Source organism: Schistocerca piceifrons, chromosome 5 (genome assembly GCF_021461385.2).
Source record: "Schistocerca piceifrons isolate TAMUIC-IGC-003096 chromosome 5, iqSchPice1.1, whole genome shotgun sequence".
In the NCBI taxonomy this organism is placed as follows: domain Eukaryota; kingdom Metazoa; phylum Arthropoda; class Insecta; order Orthoptera; family Acrididae; genus Schistocerca; species Schistocerca piceifrons.
The window spans coordinates 94,410,130-94,424,492 of NC_060142.1; the positions used below are offsets into that span (position 1 = coordinate 94,410,130).

General features: G+C 42.3%; 1 pseudogene; it reads left to right on the forward strand.

Annotated features, from left to right (window-relative positions):
- The first annotated feature begins 3,775 nt into the window (after positions 1-3,775).
- LOC124799424 lies at positions 3,776-3,893 on the forward strand (annotated as a pseudogene).
- The last annotated feature ends 10,470 nt before the right edge of the window (positions 3,894-14,363 follow it).

A 14,363-nucleotide genomic window follows, 5' to 3' on the forward strand; every position in this document is an offset into this window, starting at 1 on the left:
CGACGTGGTGTACGTTCGTGGTTGCGTGAAGCGCTCAAGCAACAGCTCTGCTGCTGAAGCGAGACCGGGAATACGATTTATTTTTGTCTATAATGGAATAAATGAAGAGTTTTTTTTATTTCTCATTTAACGGCAGCCAAAGTGTAGAAGAACTGAAAAAAAAAAATTTCGTTCCATGTTCCATTGATAGCGGTACGCTAAACAAATTGATTTCTCTGAAGACGACTGGTGGTGAACGGAATGAAACAAATGGTAGAACTAGGTGGTTGTAATTAAACTGACGGTGCTCTGAGTGCTGCAGTGTGGGATGTATACATCTCAGGATGCTGGAACACCGTAGATATATTCATTAATTGGTGTGCCGACCATGTTGAAAAAAATAATAGCTCCACTTTCTGCCACCAGGTGCAGATACAACGTTGTAAGCAGTCAGAATGCGAAATGATTTCTGTTTTGACGTCAGTATGCTGCTTGTCGCTTGGAGATGTTAGCTGATTTCTCTTGTGAAGGAACTGCTGGTGTAAGGGGTCACGAAGATTGAAGTTTTCTGTATGAAACTCAATGGCCGTTGAGAAAAAACGCCGTGCATTGCTGTTAAAGTTGTTTTATCAGAACGGTAGCAATAGCAGCGTTGCTTTGCGGAAACATCGCCCACAGGAGCAGCTGCGAAAAGGTCAATAAACAGGCTAAAGGATAAGATCAAGAAATCAGAATAAACAGGTGAAACTGGTGGATGCTGCAGGGCGAGCGAGAGGGCACATTCACTTGGCAGTTGTTGATGGAGTAACTGTAGCTATAGCCGGCCGCGCAGCACACCTTTCAAAATCTGCAGCCAGTGTTCAAGGCGTGTCACGGGAATTGTCTCACCCTTGGCCAAAAATTCAGAAGATTCTGCGGCGCATTTAACTGGTATTCAGAATGCGCACCAAATGAAGTGCCAAGATCGGCTACAACGCCGTGACTCTGCCTTTCGTTTATTTTGTACGTGTGCAAATGGATGACATGTGACCAGGAAATATTATTTAGAGGAACGAGACACATTCTATTCTGTACGCTGCCGCGAATGCACAGAACTGTCGCATATGGGTTTCTACTCCGCGACATGTTGTGCAGGAACATCCACTGTCCCGCGTCCGGCCATCCTGATTTAGGTTTTCCGTGATTTCACTAAATCGCTCCAGGCAAATGCCAGGATGGTTCCTTTCAAAGGGCACCGACTTCCTTCCCTAATCCGATGAGACCGATGACCTCGCTGTCTGGTCTCCTTCCCCAAAAAACAACCAACAACAACAACAACATCCTCTGTACTCAGCTTATGTGACGGTGTGGTGCGGTCTCAGAAGCTTCTTCGTTCTCAGTCCGTTTTCCTTCGAGGAGGTGACACCTCGCGGGCTGTTAGGTGCGCAGTGACATCTTCATGTTGCAAGGCCCTACTTGTGCAACACGTGATTCCAGCATTGCAAGAACGCAGCTGTGTCCGCAACACTATTTTCATGCAAGATGGGGCAACACCACATTTTACTTGCCAGGTGAAAGTTTTGCTTCGAGAATCCTTCGGAAACGACAGCACATTTCTAGGAAATTTCAAGATGTGTGGTCTTTCACATCCCACGACCTAAATGCACGTGATTTCTGATTTTCGGGATATCTGAAACATAATGTCTATCAGCGACATATCCGGACTGTTCCTGATCCGCAGGTTAGCTTACGACGACATTTCGCTCTGATGACATCGGATGTATTGCGAGCAACTGTCGACCTTGCAGTGTTACGGATACAGGATGTTACTGAGTCAGGATACCATATTAAACACATGTTGTAACTTGTGACGATATCATAATAAACGCGCCAGAACCATCGTTACAATGTGTTTGATCGTTCCTCCCCTTTTCCTGCACCCACATCGCATTCTGACTGCTTACAGCGCCATATTTTCGTCTGGTGGCAGAAGGTGACACTATTATTTTTTCAGTGTCCTCTGCTTGCGCACTGATTAATGAACATATCTACGATGTTTCACTGTCCTTTGTTACACGCAGAGCGTACAGCAGCACTCGGGACACTGTCGGTTTATTATAACCATCCGTTAGAATGAGTTAGTTATTTCGACTGCGTCTGCGAAATTGGAAAAATCGTATTTACAGCAAGTGCTGTTCTCATAGCTTCCATACAAAAGCGTGCCATAATGGCGAAAAGTCTCAAGCGATGTAGTAACTACACTATTTACACACAGATTCATTCAGTGTGAATTTGACTGCTGCTTTGTGTAAACATCAAGAGAATTTCAGAAAACTGCAGAAACTCAGACTTTCAGTGAAGTCCTTTAAATGTCGGAACTTACGAGAGGCACTCAAACGTGAAATCTCATTGTACGAACTGGATCGACAAAGTGGAATGATTTTCGGAAGCTGTTGAGCACAATAATTTGAGCTAGTTGCTAACTTCAGCTTGCAATGCAAAATATCTCAAGATGATTTACTGTATCACAAGCCACCTATCATTGGCAGTTTGGTGTTCATGGTAGGGACACAAATCGATAAACTCATTGAGTGAACTGTGTCGCTAATAAGAGACATTATTTGTGATGTTGCGGTACACATTGTTCATGCAACGTTAATTAGTGGCCAGAGCAGCGAGTTTCATGGAAGATATATCATAATTCAAATTTAGTCACACACATAGTGTCATTTGAATAAGTGTTGTAAGGTACATATCTATTTGCTGCATTTTCGCAGTTTAGTTATCAGTCTGGTGAGAATGACAAGACATTTATCTCCGTCAGGTCTTAGAACAGACGCCAGTGTTTGAATCTGTGGATAACGTTGCTGAATGCACATGTTAAGGCAAAAATGAACAATCAATTTTCAGAAAATATCAGACATATAACTTTTTAAAGCTAACGATGTTCAATCTAATAGTCACCAGCATTTTACTAGGGCGACATAGAATTACTTACCATATAAATGTATGAACACCGACCTCAAGAAAGGACTGATTGACGAGTACTCACACAATACTCGTAACAGGGTGCTCTCCGCCACGCACCCGTACGGTTGTTTGCGGAGTATCGATGTAGATGGTGAATATGATAATAATGACGATGATGATGCTGACGTTGAATTACAGCTGGTGGAATTTATTTCACAGTAAAATCATCACACCGTTGTGTACAGAGTACTTCAGAATTGATGAAAAGTGATGAGATAGGAAAAATAAGTTAATGCATCTCACGGGAATGCGCCCAAGTCAGAAGTTACGACGCCACGTAATTTTCTGCAGCGAAAAGTATATGAGGACACCACTTGGGCAATGTGAAATATGACATAATGAAGTCTATCACTCAAAAATTCTTCGAGCCGCAGAGTGTAAGTTTTAGCTTAAAATCAACATCACGTTTGTGAACTGTGTGGATGCCTTACAGGGATGAAACGGGTAATTGTCTTTGTAACCATAGGAAACAAAGCATGTTTTAAACTGTTAGGCGTTGTCATCGATGCATAAGTACGGATTAAAGTCTCTAGACTAGCGTTAAAAAATGAGATTGTCTGTCGATAAGGATTAGTTTCATCGTGGGTGTAGGACTGCCGTTATTCATTATTGCACATACGCATATGTCAACTTGTCAGTTTAATAGACACATTCTATCTGCTAATTTACACTGCAACTGCTTTCCAAAAGCTCCTGGAAGTACGCAATATTAAACTAAGTTGTGAAAGACAAGACCGAGAGATCAATACCCACAACTGAAAAAACTTTAGAACCCTTTTTTATGACTGGCAACGGCCTTGCCGCAGTGGATACATCGGTTCCCGTCAGATCACCGAAGTTAAGCGCTGTCGGGCGTGGCCGGCACTTGGATGGGTGACCGTCCGGGCCACCATGCGCTGTTGCCATTTTTCGGGGTGCACTCAGCCTCGTGATGCCAACTGAGGAGCTACTCGACCGAATAGTAGCGGCTCCGGTCACAGACAGCCATCGTAACGACCGGGAGAGCGGTGTGCTGACCACACGCCCCTCCTATCCGCATCCTCCCTTGAGGCTGACACGGCGGTCGGATGGTCCCGGTGGGCCACTTGTGGCCTGATGACGGAGTGCTTTTTTATGACTGATAAGGCATTGTATTATGTGGAGTAAGTAAAAAACAACAAAAGAAGGAGAAAATGTACACATACTAAGATCATACATCATTTAAAAACTCTTACACCGTTCCTTAGAAGGAAAAGTAAGTTTTCGATTAACTTGCCACATACAGTCGCGCAGAAAGTATGAGACATTTGTAGGAGTACTGAGCAAGCTCTTATCTTTGCTTTGTGGCCGCTAATTGCAACAGTTTGTTCCAACAGGACGTATTCAGTATTTAAGAAATTCTTCCTTTATGCACTAGCCACATTATTTCAGGAAAAATGTTGTGAATATCGTGGCAGGAGAACATTAGACTAATAAACGAAAGAACATAATATTGTCGCGAATAGTAGAAGATAGAATTAAAATCATGTAGGCTGTAGGCTGGAAAATTATTGCTACAGATCAAGTGAGTCGGACATGACCAGACTATCTCATGTGTAATGTGTAATGTGTACTCGACTAACAAGAGCGGAGTATGCAGTATCACGAGGCTCAAGCACAGTTAGTGGCAACCCGTGGACACAGCAAACAGTGGAGAATGGCTAGTTCATCACGTAGGCATCACATGCTGCCGCGTGACTAGCCTACTCATTGCCCAAAGTTCGGGGTGCTAGAACCTTCTAGAACAAGTGGTGCCGGGTGCACTACCCCCTATAAAAGCGGATAGCCGCTAGATCGAAGGAGAGTGATGGAGTGAGGTACTTAGGACGCCGGTCCACGTTAGTCTGCGTCGGGATGCTGCAAGAGTCGCAGGAGAGTATTGAGCACAGCAACAAGTAGGGACTTAAGCTGAATCGACACAGCTGACACTTAGTCTGGTGCGCTCGCTTCTGCTGTAGTAGGACTTAGGTTTGGGAAGTTAGGGATGGCAACTGCATAGCCAGATAGACAATCATTGGAGACTGTATACAGAATCTTATTTAAATCACAAGTGCCAGGGGTACTTCCAGTATAATCGTTCTATACATCGAGTGTTCGTACATGAAAGCTTCCCTAAGATCCTATCCGAGTTCCGTACTCTAGCTCACCTTGCAGCCTTCTCTACAACGGAGCAGTGATGAGTTGGCGGCCCACACCACCGAGACCTCATGCCAAGTACGTTCTCTGACGCGCACCAACGCAGTCCTTCCACTCCCTCTCAGGACACGACAATATTTTGCGGAAAATATTCGTGAAAATTTGCACTCACACTACTAAGTTTTAAGACGTACGGAAATATAAATGATTAAATCACGATATGAAAGTGTAAATTTTTTTGTAAAGTATGACAGTACAGATGAATTAATTCCCATAGTTTTCTTCTCAGGTCGATATGACTTGTCACATCGAACTAACATGTTATTATACAGGACGTAACGGCACGACGTAACGTGAATTCCATGAGATACTTAAATGTACTGGATTTGTGTCGAATAGATAATAGAGACTTGTGAGAGTTCTTGTAAACGCTAGAACAAATAGTTCTATGCGGAAATGAGAAGACTATCTGGAGAACATAGCGCAATGGGGTGAATATCAGAACTGGAGCCATTCATGCTAAAGTGAACAAATAAATGGAAATATGCCAGCTTTCGGCCAAATCAGTGAAAGTCGGAGAAAGACTTCAATGAAATGGCTTACGACTAGAACAGATCAACTGCGTGATTATAGAAAACGCACACCCAGTGAATAACATTTCTTGTAAGAAAGCCGATGAATGTCACCATACGGTACCCTATAGCGGCTATAAAACGGAAAGTCAACTGTTCTGTAATGTAACATGTAAGCGGAGAACGGTTTTGCCCTATGAACGTCAAATCCATCTGAATCTGTTGCAGACACTAATGATCCCCATGTTGTGCGCCACTAGCCATACGTCATCATCATCAAACATCCATCTATCTTGTTAGCCTGTGTCTGCTGCCTCCAGCGATCCGGATTAAAGTGCTGGTAATCAATTCATCTACACCGATAAACTGGGTCGGCAAACTCATTAAAGAAGGCTGTTAGCCCGTTTACCGGATCAGATTTAGTGGAGCACTAGTATCAACAATTTTTGTCTTAGGAGAAAAGATGACGGGAAATTGTGGGGTTCCAACTAGTATGTAAGTGATGCAGCACGGTAACGGCAGGGATTTAAAAGAGCTCTGCATAACAACCCACAGGGGAGCTCGTGTAGTTGCTGTAGATATAACATGTCAAATTAACACAGTGTCATAAAAGGTGACGACTTGGCAAACTATAATTCAGCAGCTCACTGAAAATTATGAACCCTTCTGCTTGGTTATAGCATTTAGTCTGAGAGAGCAAAAGGCTAACAGCAGTTATACAGAAATTAGACAACACATCTAATATTCGAAGGACAAGGAAAGGAGGCAACACTTCGGGAGGTAGCGACACAAGCCAATTCACTATGTTGTTCAATCTGTAAATAGGCCAAGCAATAAATATACTGCTGTGCTGAATTATATAATACGTTTCAAGACTAAAAGTCGCTTTACGACAGGCGACAGAAATTGTGCTTGCCACCTGCACACTGGTAGGCAAAGACATAGCAAGAAGATCGATAGTAGCTGCTAGATGAAGTGCGCCTGCCAGCAGAAAGGCCAAAGACAGACTCGCAAGCAACTTACCGCCAACGCCCTCTCGACCGTAGCTATTTAGATTGCCGCCGCTGACCAGAGGGCTCAGTCTGTCGCCAGCTCAGTCGGTCAATCACAGTCACTAGCTCAGTAACTACTCAGTCACTAGCTCAGTCACTATTCTAGTTGGCGTCTCCAGTTCACATCGCAGGCTACGAAAGTGTTATGCGACCAGAATAGTGTTTATAGTGGGGCTTGTAAATCACCAGCAATGAGGCCAACGTGGGATGTTATTTAAAGAGCTTGTACCACAACACATGGACTCTCTTAAATATAAGTAGCTTCCTATTAATGTAAATAAAGAACCATGTTAATACACGTGTGCAGTTGTGTTGAAGAAAGAGAATACTGGCCACCAAACATCCTCTCCCTTGATTCCCATGGTACAAGATTCAACAGTGCTTCTTAAGTAAAACGTTTGAAGGACACGTATGCTCTATTCTGAACAGTTTTCGAGATATCTAATTGGTGGATTGGTCGTGACAATAACATTGTTTGGCTATAGAGATCTCTAGACCTATCGCTGTTAGATATGTGTGTATATGGTTGTACAAAGACAGATGTGTACAGCAGAAAAATATACATTTAAGATCAACAATTTGGTCACATAATGAACATAATGAACACTTCTGAACTTGTGGAGGGACTAGAGATACACCAAAACAAGTAAATGAACATGTTTCCCTGGGAACACAAAAGTATACTATCGTTAGTGGTGCAATTTTCGAATATTCATTGTTGTGTTTATAAGTGATTGTGAACCGTCGTAAATTTGTTGCAAAATAACGAAAATGTAAAGTAAGGGTTTTGAAATTTGACGTGAATTGTTGGAAACTGTTGGAAATGTGTCCTGACTTGTTGTAAATTTGTTGCCTGTAGATTAGACAAATAACAAAATGAAAACACTTCGTAATGATGATAAATATTTACAAGCCTTCAGCAACCACTCCAAAACAAGACTTTGACTACAAGAACTTTACTGCTTAAAATGACCATTTGCGCAGGAACACCTCTTCTATCAACTCGCTTCGTTTAGTTCGTGAACATTTCCTTTTAGATCCACCAATAGAATATAGATATTCAAATTTGGGAAGCAGTAAGAACAAAAGCCATGAATTCAGATCCACATAATGCGCCTATCTTTCAGTAAATTCACACAGCGAATCTCTTGAAGTTGGGAGGAATGTACGGACAGATATGAGAAGAAGAGGAAGAACTCTCCAGCAATAGCATAATTGAAAGTTTGATAGCGATTAACCACCGGAATTGACGATGGAATCTAGTTGCATTAAATCAGGCTCCGCTAAGGAATTAGATTAAGAAAAGAGACATAAAAAGCGGCAGCTGATGGCCGTAGCAGAGAGAATATTTAGGATGGGCGAAAACTAACTACCTATTGAAATTTTTTTATAATTTTTTAATACTTAAAAATTTTCATGGAACAAAAAACATTTTGTTTCATACAATGGCCGAAGTTATTAGACTACATCTCATGTCACTGCAGATATCAATGGCGCTCCACGGCCCAAGTATAACTTGCGTTAGCGAACTCTTAAGAAGAGCGACGAACCATGGTACAACTTCAGAGATCTGGCGAGGTGTTAAAGGTCCTCGAGCATCGGCAGGTGCAAAGACCAGAAGGAATATCCACTCGAGGCTAATGAACTCAATATACAGGACGGAGCAAAATGTCCAGGTGCTCCAGGAAATGTTCACTCTAAGTCCTCAGGAATCTAAAAGACAGGCATCACATGAAAGTTGTTTAACCCGACGCAAAATCCAAACTTTTCTGAAGAAAGAGTTGAATTTTCGTCCATGGAAACCACACTACTGCCTGGGATTATCGCCGGACGGCTGTGATCATCGGTTGGAGTATGGGGAGACGATGCTTCCTGGGTATGAAGACTGGTCCGACATTTTCGGAAATATTCTGTGGTCAGATGAAGCTCTGTTTCATTTTGGGGGGATTGTTAACCGCAAAATTGTTATTGTTGGGAAACAGAGAATCCGAGGGTGGTGTGGTAAGACATCCACAATAGTTGTGGATGCGTATCTCATTCGGGAGACAATGAATACTGAACAGGACTTGGTATCCTTGAAAATTATTTTCTCGATATTTTATCCACATGGAAGAATTCCAAGGACCTAATCTTTCGCAAGGTAAGGCCCCGCCTCACTTAACAAATCTGTCGGCGCATGGCTCGACGTCCATTTTGCACGATGTTGGCTGCGATATCATGAGCCGCTTCAATGGACAGCCAAGAGTCCTGACCTAGCGGCCTGGGATTGATTCATCTGGGGGCGTGGACGAAACAGGAAGTTTAGCGTACCAAAACAAATACTCTTGATGAATTGGAAACGTACCGCTGGATTAAAAGCAGAAGTCTGTTGCAAACACGCACATTCGTTTACGAAAATGTGTAGATAATGCTGATGCTTGGGTGAATTTTAGCGATGCATAGCGACACTATCATAGTAAGGAACAAAAAACTGCGTAAGTATCAAAAAGCTATAAACAATTTTCCTAGAGAGTTAATTCTCAGCTAGGACTGCAGAGTGACAACAGCAAGAACAACGTTCCAAAGGAAGGTTAATTTATTAACATATAATACAGTATAAACTTCATTACTAGAGTCTTTTCTCGAGGTATTTTCCTGGAGTACAGCCTTGTTCGAAAATGAAACATGGGCGATAAACGATGCCGAGAAGAAGAGAACAGAAGCTTTTGAAATATGGTGTAAGGGAAGAATGCCGAAGAGTAGATTGATAGATAAATAGATAACTAATGAAGAGGTGCTGAAGAGAATAGGGGAAAAAGAGGTTTATTGCTTAAATAAAGGGTCGGTTAATAGGGCACGTCGCAAAATGTCAAAAAGTCATCAGTCAGGTAATGGAGGGAAATATGAGATGTAAATTATGCGGAGGGAGAGCTATGCTTGAATACCAAAGACAAGATCAAATGGATATAGGTTGCAGAAGTTATGGAGTGATGAAAATCCTTGCACAGGATGGACTAGTATGGAGAGCTGCATCAAACAGTCTTCGAACTCAAGACCTCAACAATATACAGCAGCATCAGCAGCAACAACAAATCTCAAATACACGTCTTTTCTGGAAGGCAACAGGAATACTAACGAAATCTGAGTCGAAGAAGATCTGCAGTACAGCTAGTACCACTTTCAGTTAAAAAGAGCATTAAATAGAAGGAAATAGTAAAGACTAATGGATGGAGGCACTCTAAAATTAGTACGAGGGAAAAGTAGGTGCGGCCTGTTCGGAAAAAACAATTCAGTTTCCAAGCGCACAGAAAAAATGGGTGTTGTTGACTGACGACGAAATTTAACCAAACACTTGACAACATCGGGTCGGTATTTTGCGTCTAGATGAAGTACAAGACCGACAGTTTAGACATTTCGCCGGAAAGAGAAACTGGACTCTGGAGAAATGAGGTGACGGAAAGACGAATAAACAAAAAGGAGTCAGCCATGAGAAATATCAGCCGACATAATTGCAATGCACACATCATGTCGGATAATTTTGAGCCCTTTAGAGAATCATAGAATTTGGGAGGCTGAGCAGGATATGGAAAACACAATCAGCGCTGAGCCGCTCAGCGGAAGGCACAGTCTCAGAAGTCATACAGGTCATTGTTGAAGTGATACTTCACACAATGTATGATGGATTGAAGAGTCTTTCTATTGAATGTGTGATTCGACGTTAGCCACATAGTATGAGCCTATAGACTCAACATGCTTGAACCCCTTGCGTTTAAATATCTGTTTTAAGTGACCGGCATGGAGTAAGGAAACTGGAGTTGGTTGATCTAGACGATCCAGTAATACACAGAAAGAAATGAACATGCTTTACTACTCTTTGTGTTGTGGGTTGTTTGTACATTAGGTTCCTAGAATTCCAAGATGTGAACGCCTGACGATATTTGGATCTGAAGAAATTTGTCAGTCGAAAGGACACTTAGAATACGTGGCGGTATGTGGATCACATAATTTCTAAGCTCTGTGTAACTTCCTGACGGCCGGTGGTTATTTCTGTAGAAGAACGAAAATACTTGTTTCATTCGAATATCAGTCCTCCTTGCAAAAATCACTGGCGCCCAGGACACTGTTACCAACTTCGAGGTCACCTGTAAAGGTAGCCCCTGACTTCCAGAGAACAGGAACTGTGAGCGAACAGTATAATTGACATAGAGAAATACTTATGTAGTGACAATTGTTTCCATTGACGCATGAATTCCTTACGGTCTCACTGTGTACTTAGATAACACGAACCCGTAGTACACAGTTCAATAAACAGATGAGGCGCACTCTCACAGTTATTTGCATGAGCTACAGAATACCTGATAGACGATAACTTCTCTGCTGCGTTTGTTTACCCGTGGTCAAATCTCAGATGACGCGAAAGCGTAGTACGCTTTTCGGTAAACAGATGGCGCCACACATTATTGGCAGTTATTAAAATAACTGCTAATGACCGGTAAGCAGTTATTACAGTAACTGCTGCGTCCTAGTAACTGCTTCTTTTTTTTGTCATCTCCATTCAGTTGCAGACGACACATGGGGCCAGTGACGTAAAAATCGTGATTCGTTTTCTTTGGTTGCATTGTTAATCTGCGCGACACGTTTACTTTACGCGAAAGAATGTCCCAAACTAGTTGAGGAAGTAGGCAGAAAAGTGATTTAGAGTATTACCATCCTGCTAAGCAAACACAATACCGCACGTAATCGAGTAGCGTGTGAATGTGGCCAGAATAGAAGTGGTATACTGTTTCTGCCCCAGCCATATGGTGTACATAAACAAATGTGATTCCATAATGCGGGCACCTCCATGCTCCATACGTTCACATGCGACACATCTTCCGGAAGACGAAAACCGAATTTCGGAAACCGCTTTTCACTTTCGTATTCACATGAGAAGGTCTGAAGCGGATTTGCTAGCCCAGTGAAATACGGCGTCTGGAAAACAGCTGTTCCAGTTTCCGATTTTGTCACCACACTCGCCATTTCTCTTTACTTAAATATTGGAAGTAGACAGTTTCATGTTCAGTGTAACATTTCTGCTTCTCATTCACTGCGCAGTTAGTCACCGCATCCACATTAGTTGAATATTTTGAAACTAGAAAGTTACTACAATCGAAGCATGTCTCAAAAACGGTTGTGCGTTTGCATGGGAGCGAAAATCAGTTGTGGAAGTGAAAAACGGGCAGCTACAAACGGATTTCCAGAATCGATATTGGAGTGTTTACATGACTAACCAACAAAGCTATTGTGTGACTGGGTAACGGAACACGGTTTTGGGAGCCCCATGTAAACATAGTGATTGTTACTCCGATCGAGGTAAAGTAGCGCGTCTCTGAATTCTTTCAACGTCTGTTGTAGCGTCTACTTGATACTCCAATACTGGAACCATACTCAAGAACTGGCCACGGCAGTGCCTTCTATACGATTTCCTGTATCGATTCATTGCATTTTCCCACAAACCTCTTCCGATCGACTTCCCTAATTTTAGGTGGTCGTCCCAAATAAGTAGGATAGGGTCCTTTTTCTTTGTTATATGCATGTTTTACATTACTTCACACTTAAAAGCCGCTACCACTCACTGCACCAAGTGGAAATTTTGTCCATTTTTTAGGCAATACCCCACTACCGTCCAAATACGATACTCCCGTGAACACAACAGCACCGTCAGCGAACGATCTTACAGTGCTGCTTATGTTATCCAATAAATCGCTTGTTTTTATTATTGGTTGATTGTTCTAGGGAAGTACGCTCACGGAATTTCAACAGTAAACCGCAGCGTGATACGCAATGCTTCCTTATAACACGCGGTAGAGGAGTCGGATGAGTATCTCTGTGACGTACTACGCGAAGTTGTACGAAACGTGCTGCCCTTCTCTGGATCTTCTTTATTTCCTCTACCAGTCTTTTCTGGTAGGGCCCAAGATAGATGACCGGTATTCAAGTATCAGTCGAACGATACATTTTTAAGTTACCTCCTTCGTGATTGGCCTACATATAGTGAATATTAGTGTCCTCTAACACTCTCTTGGCTACTCACGAAATTACTTTTATGTCTGAAGATGACGTGCTGTGTTATATTTGCTGGGAACTCCTCAGTCAATCCTTACGCCCGTGTTTTGTTCATTAGGCGAAAGAACGGAACGGTATTGAATGCCTCTCTCCCCACCCCCACCCTACACCCCCACCCTTTCTCTATGACGGACTTGAAGGCTAACGGTGTTGCCTCTCTGGCCAGGTCTTCGGTTTGCCTTGTCATGTAATAAAAATCAGTGTGATATGTTGAAGACCCATCAGAGTGAAGCGACACATCGTAGCTCGTCACCTTCAGTTACAGCTTGTGTGGATTCTGGTCTCTGCGGATAGTAAAGTGCTGTTCACTGTCTGCTGTGAAGTGGTACGGGATCCACACTGATGAAGAATGTGTGAATGTGAGTAAGTACACGTGTCTCAGTGTGTCACCAACAGAATTGGTACGCTACTGCGAGACAGTCGTACTAAATGTAAGTTAAGGAACTGCTGTCAGATAGTATTGGCTGGTTACGTGGAAGATGTTCCAGTATCATAGTATCCTCAGCTGTAGTCTACGTAAGCCTATACCGTATATTTCAGTTCACAGGCAACTTAATGGCAAGTATCTGGTGCGATATATAGACTAGGGTGGAAAGCTGCTGTTGTGGTTTTCACTCCGAAGACAGGTTTGATACAGCTCTCCGAGTTAGTATGTGCAACTTTCTTCATCTCCGCATAGCTACTGCAAACTACATCCATTTACATCTTGTTACTACAGTCAGGTCTTCATCTTCCTCTACAATTTTTATCCTTCCCGAGACTTGCCTCCATTACCGAATTTGCGAGCTTTGACGCCGCAGGTTGTGTCCAGTCAACTGATCCCTGATGCCATACGTATCCTCTTTCACCATTTATATTCATAACCTACTTATTAGTTAATTCGGTCTACCCACATCATCTTCAGCATTCTTCTGTAACACTTCATTTCAAAACTTCTATTTTATTCTTATCTGAACCGTTTATCGTCCGCGTTTCATTTCCGTATCTTCTTCAGAAATGTTTTTACAAATATTACCTGTCTGCCTTTAACATCCTTTCTACTATTATCATCATCATTTATTCCGTTGCTCAAACAGCAAATTTCGTCTACTACTTTTAGTGTCTCATTTATTAACCTGATTCCCTATGATCGCTTGATTTCGATGGCATGCCTTCACCCCCTTTTTTGTACTTTCTATGACACTCACCTTATACACTCTTTTCAAGGTATTGTCCATTCCGTTCGGATGATATTCCAAACCTCTGGCGTTTCTCACAGTTTTATAATGTTATCGGTAAACCTTAAAGTTTTTTTCCTTCCCTCTGAACTTTAATTTCTTTTTGTATTTTCTCCCTGTCTCCCTTTACTGCGCCGTCAATGTATACATTCAACAACACTACAGAGAGGCTACAGTTGTGTCTCACACAATTCTTAAATACTGCTTCCCTTTCCTTTACCATGCCGACTCACGTGTTACTGACGTCAGCTTTCGACTTTTTAATACTAGGTATTTCATCTGATTCACACTCGCAT